Source organism: Monodon monoceros, unplaced genomic scaffold (assembly GCF_005190385.1).
Source record: "Monodon monoceros isolate NGI ecotype Baffin Bay Population unplaced genomic scaffold, NGI_Narwhal_1 Super_Scaffold_12, whole genome shotgun sequence".
Taxonomy (NCBI): Eukaryota; Metazoa; Chordata; class Mammalia; order Artiodactyla; family Monodontidae; genus Monodon; species Monodon monoceros.
In genome coordinates, this window is record NW_021703768.1 from 130,077,057 (window position 1) to 130,091,127 (window position 14,071).

The 14,071-nt window shown below is 43.2% G+C and overlaps 1 protein-coding gene across 2 annotated transcripts in view; it reads left to right on the plus strand.

Annotated features, from left to right (window-relative positions):
• GALNT10 (polypeptide N-acetylgalactosaminyltransferase 10) overlaps positions 1-14,071 on the plus strand; it is a 225,299-nt gene that overhangs the window by 81,627 nt on the left and 129,601 nt on the right. The window lies entirely within an intron of this gene.

Here is a 14,071-nt window from a genome sequence, read left to right on the forward strand (position 1 = left end):
TCTTTTACAAGAGATGTGTTTACAAAGCATGAAATTAACATTTTTGCACAGAGCCAAATAATTGCTTATAACATGGTGACTTTTGTAGTAAGTTTGCAGCTTGAGCAGTTATTAGCAAGGTCAAATGGTACATGCAATAATGCAATTAGCAGACCTCGTCACCAAAGCGAAGTTAACCAAGCACCTTGTGAGGGAACAGGTTCCTCCTGAGGAGTTTGCCCATGAGGTCATTTCAGATGTTGGGAACAGTACAGTCCATTCACACTGCAGTCCACCGAACACTATAGTGTTACAGGGCCACCCCACTCCTGGAGCTTCAGACTCCTACGAGCCTGCATACAAGCCTACACTCCCAGAGGGGCTGAAAAGGCTGACCAAGCAAGGTCCAAGCACTTTACTGCTTATGAGAGGGTTGGCTTCACTTTAGACTAAACATCACATTGGAATTAGGGAGTACCAGATGACAGCATCTCTGGGGAAGAGATAATAGAGCAGACAAGTTCAGGCCAATAGCTTGCATATTCCAGTAGCAATTCCATTCAGGAAAATCTACTCAAGGAAGCATGTTGATGTGTGATTTTGGACATGCATTCTTACTGGTAATGTTAGGTGATATAACAGATCAACCCTGAAACATCAGTGTCGTAACCGCACAGAGATTTATTTCTCACTCACAAGTTATACTCCGGCCTTGGTCTCAAGAGCGTCCAGAAGAGAGAGGGAAGTCGGGGGGAGATGGAATTATTGAGAGGTTCTCAGGGAACTTGGCTAAAATTCATTTGGGAAAATATAAAGAATCTGAGGTGCTCTCATCTTTTTGTGGCTCAGATCCAGGCATGTGGAGAGAAGAAAACTCTCTCTTCCTCTGTGTCCACCCCACTGGCAGAGTTTGTACTCTAAAGCAAAGGGAGCAAATAACTGTTGGAGATGTCCTCTACTGCCTGGATGGGGATCAACTTGCACAAAGCAAAGAGTACAAGCCTTGGGGACCTACACACCCGGGTTTACCACTTGCTACATCTTTGGCTTTGGGCAAGTTACTAAACCCTTGTAAAATCCTGGCTACTGTCTGCAACTTGCAGATCATACTTGCACCCACCTCCTAGGGTTGTTTTGAGGATAAAATGAGGTAATGCATTGAGAGGGAATTATTCCAGAGACTAGCACATAGTATGCACCCATCATCCATCCACTCATTCTGTTTATCCCACTAACATTTATTGAGCACCTCTGTATGTCTGCTGCTGTGCTAGGTGTTAGCAAGCCAGGTGTACAGTGAGCTCCTGCCCTCATGGAGCTTATAGCCCAGGCACAGATATGCATGAATTAAATAATCACCCTAAATGAAGGTTTCCTTACTAACTTATTGCTCTGAAGGATAGGACCGTGCGGTGTTTGCCAGAAACCTAGGCTGAGAAGTCAGGGAAGACTTCCTAGACAAAATGGCATCTGAGCAGAAATGTGAAGTTTGTTTGGTGGAGCAGGAACAGGGTGTGACAGGTGTCCTTGAGGAAATAGCACGTGCAAAGGTCTCATGGTAGGAAAAATGGGGAGGTACCTTCGAGGAGCTTAGGAAAGTGACTGGATCTCTGAGACCCAGGGAAGCATGTGGAGGAGGGACTGGAGAGGTGGGCAGAGGCCAGGCCATGTAGAACCTCATACAGCTGTTAAGGAGTTTGGTTTCATCTTAAGAGGTGTGGGAAGCCACTGAAGGTTCTTAAGCAGGGGCTTAAAAACTATTAAACTCAATAAATGTTAGCTATTATTATTCCTTTCCGGGAACTTTTATCCTACGTCCCAACAATGTTAGCTCTCTTACAGGATTCTGTGAATACATAATTTTAAAAAGCCAACAAGCCTGTCGATCTGTTTGGCGGTCTGAGAGCAGGATCTGTAATATGCCAGAGCCACTTGGTCCATTAGGATGTGCTTCCTCCTCTAGGTGGGATTGGAAGGGCACTAAAAGCAGCCAGCATCCAGGACAGAAATGTGACAGTGTGAGAACTGGAGCAAGGCCAAGCTGGATGTGGCCAGGACCAGCAGACTCTACAGGCTGAACCGGGTAGGCTTCCACAGCCCGCGCCAGGCCGCCTCCAGCCCTGTGACAGTGGTGGATACAGGCTGGTGGGAGGACACCGGTACCAGGGAGGGAGGCTGGCAAGGTGAAAGCAAACACGACATCTGCCTTAGAGAGTCTGGGAGGGAGCTCAGGGCTGGATTGGCAGAGGGCAGGGGGAACTGGGCTCTGGGTCAGAAGACCCAAGGGAGACAACCCAGATGAAGGTGGGCCCTTGTCTGAAGGAAGAAGTCTGGGCTCTGAAACTAGTATACGAAGTCCAAGTACCTGACCAACATGAGGATGCTGAGTCCCCACATCTGGAGCCCAGCAATCCTACTCTTTCTCCTTCCAAGGGCCAGATTGATCCCCAAATCCAGGTGGCTTGGCTGAGACTCCTGGTGGGGATCAAGTGATCCCAACTCTCAGAACATATTTGACACTTTTTCTGGGAGGGCTCTTGTCATTTATCTGGTTCAAAACTGGAGCCCCCAGAAGCTCTGCTGCCTAATAAAACTTGTGTTTCACGTCTTTTGGCCTTTATCCACTCATCTATTTCCTGTGGTGAATCCTGAAGTTGGAACAGGACAGTATGTATTCCTCATGCCAGACTTTTATCTAGCTCCAGTCTAATTGTGGGACTGGATAACCAGTTATAGAGTTACCCGAACTCAGCATCATTCTGCTGAAGAACAAGGGCAGGGCCAGACTGGAGGATGACTCAGCAGGCTTTTTACAGATAGGAAGTGGATGGGCAGAGCGATATCTGCACTGGTTTCGTGGGTGACCCAGCTCAGAAGATGGTGAGGACTGCTTCCACGCATGTGGCCCTTCATAGTCACAAAATGCTTTCGTGTCTGTGGTCTCCTTTGAGCCTCCATATGCTGATGGAGTAGCGTGGGCAGCTGTTACCCTCCCCGCTTTACAGGTGAAGAAACTGAGGCCTCGTCATTAAGGGTCCCATGTGAAATCACAGCTCCTGCATCAAGAAGTGACCAGTTGGGATTAAGCTGCTAGGAGGAGCTTGTTGTTGCTCACTCTGTGTCTTAAAAAAGAAGAGAGAGAGAGAGGAGAGAGAAAGTGGACTTGATTGGAGAAACAGTAGCCTGGACAAATGTTTAAATCCTGTAAATGAGGGCGGGGCTATATGTAACGTAGATGGTACTTCATGTGGGGTTAACGATGGAGTCATGGGTTTCTTTGGATAATTTTGCTACATTCAGGCTTTCCAAGTCCAAGGGCATGTATGGGTGTGTCTGTCTGTCTGTCTTGTGTTTATGTCTATCTGGCGAGGAAGCTCAAGTTAATCCATCTATAAACTTTGCATTCTTTGAGCCCTGATATATTTCAGACACTGGCCCCATAAGTGCCACATGTCCAGTCATCTGTGACTCCTTTAGGAAACTAAAACCCACACCAAGAGAGGGAAGGAAGAGTTGAAAGCCAGAGATGCAGGTAGGGTCCATGGCACATTCAGGTCAGCCGACAGAGCGTGTTCTTAGAAAACCAGCCCTCTGTGGGGTGAAGACAGAGAGACTGCCCCGCCCACTCTGCCTCCTTCTTGTGTAATTTTTAAAAGCATGAGAAATGAAATGGGGACCTTCCAATCTGAGACAGCTATTTTCTCAGGTCTCATGCCTTTTTTTTTTTTTTAATTTTTGAATTTTATTTCATTTTTTTTTATACAGCAGGTTCTTATTAGTTACCTATTTTATACACATCAGTGTATACATGTCAATCCTAATCTCCCAATTCATCCCACCACCACCACCCCCGCCACTTTCCCCCCTTGGTGTCCAAACGTTTCTTCTCTACATCTGTGTCTCTGTTTCTGCCCTCCAAACCGGTTCATCTGTACTATTTTTCTAGGTTCCACATATATGTCACGCCTTCCTTTTGAATAGCCCAAATATACATCTTATAATTATGCCCTGCCTGGCACCGTGTTTCTGCCTTCTGAGTGATAGCTGAAATTTCTTGGCAAGTGAATGCCGTCCACAACCAGCCTCTCTTTTCCCACCCTGGTTCCCAGTGGCCCCTCTGTGGCCATCTTCCCATCCACATTGGCCTCCAGGGCTGCCTGCCCCACAGTACTTCAGTCATTTCATCAAGAAGGGTCTCCCAACCTCCTTGTTTATCCCAGGGGCACAGGGAGGGCTGAGCCCCACTCCAGAGGGAGCCATACCAATCTGATTAATGAAGGTAAATAGGGGCGTGATCGGCAGTGGCTTAAGCTCCAGATGGGTAACTAGGCAACAGCAAGGGTCTGCACCTCCACTGGCAAGTCAAGTGGAATCAGTTTCTTCACAGGTCCATGGACTTCTCTCATGCTCAGAGTCCACTTCAGGAGCCTTGAGAAGGAGCTGGGCTGTTGGATAACAGGGAGAGGGGAATTGCTGGTAGTCTGCCAGAGTTGCAGTGGGTGTTTTATCCCCTTCAGGAACATGATGTGGGCAGTGTATTGGGCAGACGTGATGTCAGAGGCCTCAGGGTCAAAGGCAACTCCCAGCTTTAGGAACTTGAAAAAGTCCCTCCTGAGCTTTGGGTTAGCCAGCTCCGTGTCCCTATCTCAGCTGCCACTTCCTAATTAGTTTCCTCATCTGTAAAATGGGATGACGATAATAGTGTCACCTTCCAGACTTGTTGTGAAAATAAGACTTGTAAATTGCCTAGCATAGCCTGGCACATAGGAAGCCCAATAAACATTGGCCCTCTGGGTCTTCTCTAGGAGAGAAAGAGGCTCTGAGTGCTCTGTCTTCCAATACGCTCTTTACTATCAGGAAGGAAATGGGCTCAGCTTGGAGATGAGTCCAGGATGGGAGGCAGATAGGAAAGGGGGCCACAGATGGGCATTGCCAGGGGAAACACTGAGGCACAGGAAGCAGACAGGAAGGTTGGGAAATGTGGGCGGCTGCCTGAGGGCCAGGAGACCAGTGGAGAGGTTGGCAGTGTACCCAGATAGGCAGTGAGGCTCTTGACAGAACTCTTGAGGCCGAGGATATGGAGATGTTGCCCCTTTTAGGACTTCGATTCAAGCCTGAGTTCCAGTCCAGCAGCCCCAATGTCTTGCTGAACGTGCACTTTTTTAGGCTTGAACACTGGCCAGTTGAAAACGTGATTCTGGTTATTTCTCCATCATGTGAAACAAAGACCGTGGGGAAATAGTCACATGAAAAAGACATGAAATTTTCCTGTTCAGTGAATGAGGGCAGAAGATGCATAATGTATGGTTTCTGAAGCTGCAGGTGGCTTAGGGAGAGAGTTTGCAATTTGGGGAAACATTTAATACTTTTGAAAGTTACAAAGGAACAGAGAAATGCCAGGAGCTTAATGTCCAGGATAGCCCTGGATGAATACTCTCAGACAAACCAACCTCAGCGGCTCAGTTTCCTTATTAAAAATTCTGGAAGGGAGAGGGCAGACAGCAGAAGCAAGAAGTACTACAATCCTGCAGCCTGTGGAACAAAAACCACATTCACAGGAAGATAGAAAAGATGAAAAGGCAGAGGGCTATGTACCAGATGAAGGAACAAGATAAAACCCCAGAAAAACAACAAAGTGGAGATAGGGAACCTTCCAGAAAAAGAAGTCAGAATAATGATAGTGAAGATGATCCAGGACCTTGGAAAAAGAATGGAGGCAAAGATCGAGAAGATGCAAGAAATGTTTAACAAAGATCTAGAAGAACTAAAGAACAAACAGAGATGAACAACACAATAACAGAAATGAAAACTACACTAGAAGGAATCAATAGCAGAATAACTGAGGCAGAAGAACGGATAAGTGACCCGGAAGACAGAATGGTGGAATTCACTGCTGCGGAACAGAGTAAAGAAGAAAGAATGAAAAGAAATGAAGACAGCCTAAGAGACCTCTGAGACAACATTAAACGCAACAACATTCGCATTATAGGGGTCCCAGAAGGAGAAGAGAGAGAGAAAGGAACTGAAAAAAATATTTGAAGAGATTATAGTTGAAAACTTCCCTAACATGGGAAAGGAAATAGCCACCCAAGTCCAGGAACCACAGAGAGTCCCATACAGGGTAAACCCAAGGAGAAACATGCCGAGACACATAGTAATCAAATTGGCAAAAATTAAAGACAAAGAAGAATTATTGAAAGCAGCAAGGGAAAAATGACAAATAATATACAAGGGAACTCCCATAAGGTTAACAGCTGATTTCTCAGCAGAAACTCTATAAGCCAGAAAGGAGTGGCATGATATACTTAAAGTGATGAAAGGGAAGACCCTACAACCAAAATTACTCTACCCATCAAGGATCTCATTCAGATTCGATGGAGAAATCAAAAGCTTTACAGACAAGCAAAAGCTAAGAGAATTCAGCACCACCAAACCAGCTTTACAACAAATGCTAAAGGAACTTCTCTAAGTGGGAAACACAAGAGAAGAAAAGGACCTACAAAAACAAGCCCAAAACAATTAAGAAAATGGTCATAGGAACGTACATATTGATAATTACCTTAAATGTGAATGGATTAAATGCTCCAACCAAAAGACACAGGCTTGCTGAATGGATACAAACAAGACCCATATATATGATGTCTACAAGAGATCCACTTCAGGCCTAGGGACATATTCAGACCTAAAGTGAGGGGATGGAAAAAGATATTCCATGCAAATGGAAACCAAAAGAAAGCTGGAGTAGCAATACTCATATCAGATAAAAGAGACTTTAAAATAAAGAATGTTACAAGAGACAAGGAAGGACACTACATAATGATCAAGGGATCAATCCAAGAAGAAGATATAACAATTATAAATATATATGCACCCAACATAGGAGCACCTCAATACATAAGGCAACTGCTAACAGCTATAAAAGAGGAAATCAACAGTAACAAAATAACAGTGGGGGACCTTAACACCTCACTTGCACCAGTGGACAGATCATCCAAACAGAAAATTGACAAGGATACACAAGCTATAAATGACACGATAGACCAGATAGATTTAATTGATATTTATAGGACATTCCATACCAAAACAGCAGATTACACTTTCTTCTCAAGTGCGCACAGAACATTCTCCAGGATAGATCACATCTTGGGTCACAAATCAAGCCTCAGTAAATTTAAGAAAATTGAAGTCATACCAAGCATCTTTTCTGACCACAATGCTATGAGATTTGAAATCAGTTACAGGGAAAAAAACATAAAAAACACAAACACAAGGAGGCTGAACAACACGTTATGAAATAACCAAGAGATCGCTGAAGAAATCAAAGAGGAAATCAAAAAATACCTAGAGACAAATAACAATGAAAACATGACGATCCAAAACCTATGGGATGCAGCAAAAGCAGTTCTAAGAGGGAAGTTTATAGCTATACAGGCCTACCTGAAGAAACAAGAAAAATCTCAAATACACAATCTAACCTTACACCTAAAGGAACTAGAGAAAGAAGAATAAACAAAACCCAAAGTTAGGGCTTCCCTGGTGGCGCAGTGGTTGGGAGTCCGCCTGCCGATGCAGGGGACATGGGTTCGTGCCCCGGTCCGGGAAGATCCCACATGCTGCGGAGCGGCTGGGCCCGTGAGCCATGGCCGCTGGGCCTGCACATCTGGAGCAATGGGAGAGGCCACAACAGTGAGAGGCCCGTGTACCACAAAAAAACAAAAACAAAAACAAAACCCAAAGTTAGCAGAAGGAAAGAAATCATAAAGATTGGAGCAGAAATAAATGAAATAGAAACAAAGAAAACAATAGCAAAGATCAATAAAACTAAAAGCTGGTTCTTTGAGAAGATAAACAAAATTGATAAACCATTAGCCAGACTCATCAAGAAAAAGAGGGCGAGGACTCATATCAGTAAAATTAGAAATGAAAAAGGAGAAGTTACAACAAACACCGCAGAAATACAAAGCATCCTAAGAGACTACTACAAGCAACTCTATGCCAATAAAATGGACAACCTGGAAGAAATGGACAAATTCTTAGAAAGGTATAACCTTCCAAGACTGAACCAAGAAGAAATAGAAAATATGAACAGACAAATCTCAACTAATGAAATTGAAACTGTGATTAAAAAATCTTCCAACAAACAAAAATCCAGGACCAGATGGCTTCACAGGTGAATTCTATCAAACATTCAGAGAAGAGCTAACACCCATCCTTATCAAACTCTTCCAAAAAATTGCAGAGGAAGGAACACTCCCAAACTCACTCTATGAGGCCACCCTCACTCTGATGCCAAAACCAGACAAAGATACTACAAAACAAGAAAATTACAGACCAATATCACTGATGAATATAGATGCAAAAATCCTCAACAAAATACTAGCAAACAGAATCCAACAACACATTAAAAGGATCATACAGCATGATCAAGTGGGATTTATCCCAGGGATGCAAGGATTCTTCGATATACGCAAATCAATCAGTGTGATACACCATATTAACAAGTTAAAGAATAAAAACCATATGATCATCTCAACAGATGCAGAAAAAAGCTTTTGACAAAATTCAACACCCATTTATGATAAAAAAAAAAAAACTCTCCAGAAAATGGGCATAGAGGGAACCTACCTCAACGTAATAAAGGCCATATATGACAAACCCACTGCAAACATCATTCTCAATGATGAATGAATGAAAAACTGAAAGCATTTCCTCTAAGATCAGGAGCAAGACAAGGATGTCCACTCTCGCCACTGTTATTCAACATAGTTTTGGAAGTCCTAGCCATAGCAACCAGAGAAGAAAAAGAAATAAAAGGAATACAGATTGGAAAGAAGAAGTAAAACTGTCACTGTTTGCAGATGACATGATACTATACATAGAGAATCCTAAAGATGCCACCAGAAAACTTCTAGAGCTAATCAATTAATTTGGTAAAGTAGCAGGATACAAAACTAATGCACAGAAATCTCTTGCATTCCTATACACTAATGATGAAAAATCTGAAAGAGAAATTAAGGAAACACTCCCATTTGCCGTTGCAACAAAAAGAATAAAATACCTAGGAATAAACCTACCTAGGGAGACAAAAGACCTATATGCAGAAAACTATAAGACACTGTTGAAAGAAATTAAAGATGATACCAACAGATGGAGAGATATACCATGTTCCTGGATTGGAAGAATCAGTGTTGTGAAAATGACTGTACTACCCAAAGCAATCTACAGATTCAATGCAATCTCTATCAAATTATCAATGGCATTTTTTACATAACTAGAACAGAAAATCTTAAAATTTGTATGGAGACACAAAAGACCCTGAATAGCCAAAGCAGTCTAGAGGGAAATAAACGGAGCTGGAGGAATCAGACTCTCTGACTTCAGATTATACTACAAAGCTACAGTAATCAAGACAGTATGGTACTGGCAGAAAAACAGAAATATAGATCAGTAGAACAGGATAGAAAACCCAGAGATAAACCCACACACCTATGGTCAACTAATCTATGACAAAGGAGGCAAGGATATACAATGGAGAAAAGACAGTCTCTTCAATAAGTGGTGATGGGAAAACTGGACAGCTACATGTAAAAGAATGAAATTGGAACACTCCCTAACACCATACACAAAAATAAACTTAAAATGGATTAGAGACCTAAATGTAAGACTGGACACTATAAAACTCTTAGAGGAAAACATAGGCAGGACACTCTTTGACATAAATCACAGCAAGATCTTTTCTGATCCACCTCCTAGAGTAATGGAAATGAAAACAAAAATAAACACATGGGACCTAATAAAACTTCAAAGCTTCTGCAAATCAAGGGAAACTACAGGCAAGCTGAAAAGACAACCCTCAGAATGGGAAAAAATATTTGGAAACGAATCAATGGGCAAAGGATTAATCTCCAAAATATATAAACAGCTCATGCAGCTCGATATTAAACAACCCAATCAACAAATGGGCAGAAGACCTCAATAGACATTTCTCCAAAGAGGACCTGTAGATGGCCAAGAAGCACATGAAAAGCTACTCAACATCACTAATTATTAGAGAAATGCAAATCAAAACTACAATGTGGTATCACCTCACACCAGTTAGAATGGGCATCATCAGAATATCTACAAACAACAAATGCTGGAGAGGGTGTGGAGAAAAGGGAACCCTCCTGCACTGCTGGTGGGAATGTAAACTGATACAGCCACTATGGAGAACAGTATGGAGGTTCCTTAAAAAACTAAAAATAGAATTACCCTATGACCCAGCAATCCCACTACTGGGCATATACCCAGAGAAAACCATAATTGAAGAAGACACACACACACACACACACACACACAAAAGAAGACACATGCACCACAATGTTCATTGCTGTGCTATTTACTATAGCCAGGCCATGGAAGTAACCTAAATGCCCATCAACAGATGAACAGATAAAGAAGATGTGGTCCATATATACAATGGAATATTACTCAGCCATAAAAAGGAATGAAATTGGCTCATGTTTAGAGACGTGGATGAATCTATAGACTGTCATACAGAGTGAAGTAAGTCAAAGAGAAAAACAAATATCGTATATTATCGCATATATGTGGAACCTGGAAAAACAGTACAGATGAACCGGTTTGCAGGGCAGAAATAGAGACACAGATGTAGAGAACAAACGTATGGACACCAAGGGGGGAAAGCGGCGGGGGGGTGGGGATGGTGGTGGGATGAATTGGGTGATTGGGATTGACATGTATACACTGATGTGTAAAAAATGGATGACTAATAAGAACCTGCTGTATAAAAAAATATATAAAATTCAAAAAAAAATTCTGGAAGGAATACTCAGTAAATGATTAATAGTGCTATTCTCTAGGGAGTGGGTCTAGGGGTTGGAAGTGGGAAGAGATTTTTATTTTTCATTGTATACCCTTTTGAGTTTTTGAATCTTTCACCATGTGCCTTTATTATTTTTATAATTGCAAATCAAATTATAGGGTTTGTCTTTTAAAAATGCAATGAAGGGTTGGCTTAGATCACTGGTTTTCAAACTTGTATTTTAGCAGTAGAACACTTGTCATATAATCTTACTTGGAAGCCTAATGAATGTAGGTTGAAGAAGAAATCTGATCCCTTCTTGCCCAGGGTCCCCCGCCCCCAGCTCCTGTTTGCTGCATCTCTAAGGGATCCATTGAATGCAGTTTGGGAATAACAGATCTTAATGATTTCTCTCAGGCCCCTCCCACCTCCCCAATCCTATGCTTCCCTTCTGTTTAGCAAAGAAGCTGGGGTGTCCTAGCCCTGAGGTACAAGCTGCTGCTTCACTGCATAGCTGCATATGCCCCCTACCCCTCTGGGGAGTCAGCACCTGGGAAGGCTGAGCTGTGCACCGGCTGAGTGTCGCTCAGACTCTGGGGGACAGCAAACAGGTCACCCTTAGATGGGTTGAAATGATAGAGAAATGTTAACAGGTGGATTTTGCAGCTCTTCTAGGTAAATCTGAACCTGGGGCTTTGATAGGCCAGATGCTAAGGGGACGGTGAAATGGTATGAGGTGGGAGAAGACTCATTCACCTTGTAAAAGTGTGGTTAAGAATGTAGACCCACTGCTTGTTTACACTATGATTTTGGCTAACTACTTAGCTTCTCTGAGTCTCTTGTTGAATCTGTAGAAAGGGGGAATACTTGTGCCTACTTTCTAGGACTGTCAAAAGGATTAAATGAGATCGTAGGTCTAAGTGCCTGCCATAGTGCCGTGCACATGGTAGTTGTTCAATAATTGTTGGTAATTCTAATCATCATCATCACCAAGTTCCTAGACAAGTCAGAAAATGGCCTTGCTATCTCTTCCCGTATATTCTTAGTTAAATCTTTAACCTCTCAGGACCTCAGTTTCCTTACTTATAAATTAGAGGTGCTCAGGAATTGCAAGTTGGTGGCCCGCTGGACCAAATCTAGCGTGCAAACATATTTGTTTATCCAGATAGTATGTTAAAAATCAAGAAATAGTCTCCAGAAATTTGAATTTTCCAGACTCTTTTACAAACTGAGCATCTGTTTTCACTGACCATCACTTGGCAACTTTTCACCAGCCTCCATCCTCTGTATTATCTTACACTTGGCCACCCCTCTTCACCTGCAGGCAGTTGAGTTGGCAAAGCCTACACTAGAAGGTTTCAGGAATTCTGTGGCTCTGCCACTTTTTCATCCCATGACCCTGAGTATATCCCTTCATCTCTCTGGACCACCACATTACCATCTATAAAATGAGTGAGTTGAGCTTCCAGCCTTGGCTTTCTTTGAATGTTCTATTCAGTCCATAAACCTTTACCGAATTCCTGCTATTTCCAGGAATTTTACCAGGCATTTGGGAGGATGTAGAAAAGAATAAGAATGGGTGTGGCCCAGAGATCTTTTACAGCCAGGCCTCCCCAAGTGTAGACTGCAGAATGGCGCCAGTACACAGTGGAATAAACACAGAAATTGAAGACAAGCATTTAGAAACTTTTATGGCAGTTGGACTTTGCCACGACAGCCAAGTGCGTGCTCAGTGGACATGCTTTGTTGAATAGATATGGATCAGTTCACGTGTTGTCAAACTCGTGGTGAGTTACAGGCGCCAGCTGCGTACTCATTCAAGCTACTATTGCTGCTTTACAAACCACCCCAACCCTTAGTAGATTAAAACAACAACTGTTACTTATTTGCTCACAGATCTACAGTTTGAGCAGGGGTGGACAGCTCAGGTCACCTCTTCTCCACACAGTGCCTGCAGGGTGGCTGCACCGGGGCCCATGGGTCCACCTCCAACATGGCTCACTCATAGAGCTGGCAGGCTGCTGCCTTGGTCACCTTTCCACGAGGATGCTTCTTCTGAGCAGCATGGCTGGGTTCCACTGGCCAGTGTCCTAAGGGAGCTGGGTGGAAGTGCATGACCTTGTTATGATCTAGTCTCAGAAGTCACATTGCTTGAAGGATTCACAAAGTTCTACCGGACTTCAGAGGGAGGGGATCTAGATCCCATCTCGTAATGCGCTTGTGGAAAGGTTCTAGAAGAACATGTGGGACATAAGGTTTTGTTGCAGCCACTTTTGGAAAATATAATCAGCCACTTTATATGGGGATGTATTTGTTTTCTGTTGCTGTGTAACAATGAACACAAACTTGTTTTATTAAAGCTTACTGTATTAAAGCAATGCACATTCTTTGGCTCAAAGTTTTATAGGTCATGACTCCAAGTTTACTCAACCGGGTTCTCTACTCAGGGTCTAACAAGGCTGAAATCAGGGTGTCGCCAGTCTGGGCTCTTGTCTGGAGGCTCTGAGGAAGAATCCACTGCCAGGCTCATTCGGCTTGTTGGCAGATTCACTTCCTTGTGGTTGTAGGTTGGGGTCCCCATTTCCTTGCTGGCTGTCAGCCAGGGATTGCTCTCTGCTCCTAGAAACCACACACATGGCCCCTGGATCTTCAAAGCCAGCAATGTCACATCAAATTCTTCTCACTCTTTGAGTCACTTTGACTTCTTGTACTGCCAGATGGAGAAAACTCTTCTTTTTTGTGTGGCTAGATTATGTCAAGCTGAATAATCTCCTTTTGCCACATAACATAATCAGTAGAGTAATATCTCATCACGTTCCCAGGTTCTACCCACACTCAAAGGGGAGGGGAGTGTAAGAGGATGAGGGTGATTGGAAGGCATTCTTAGAATCCTGCCTGCCACAGATGGTTTGCTTCGCGATGAATTAGAAATTAAAACGAAGCGGTTCTTCATCACAGATAGTTTGAAAGCACTGGTTTAGGACCCAGTAGAGAGGAATGACGTGTATGCAAATGGCTGTAATTTGAGACCTTAAGGGCTAACTTCCAAAGGGAGAAGGGTAGAGTGGGCACAGTGAGAGGTCAGTGGGAGGGAAGATTATTGTGTAAGTGGAAGGGGGTAGAATTAGGGTTTCTTGAGGATGTGGTATTTGAACTGAGCGTTGTAAGACAGGTATAATTGGGATCTTTTAAAAATAAGGCAGGGTGGCAGGATTGCAAGTTATATTTCTGTTTGGTGCCTTGGATGCAAACACAGAACTGAACTGAATCTTCTGAATCCTCTCTAAA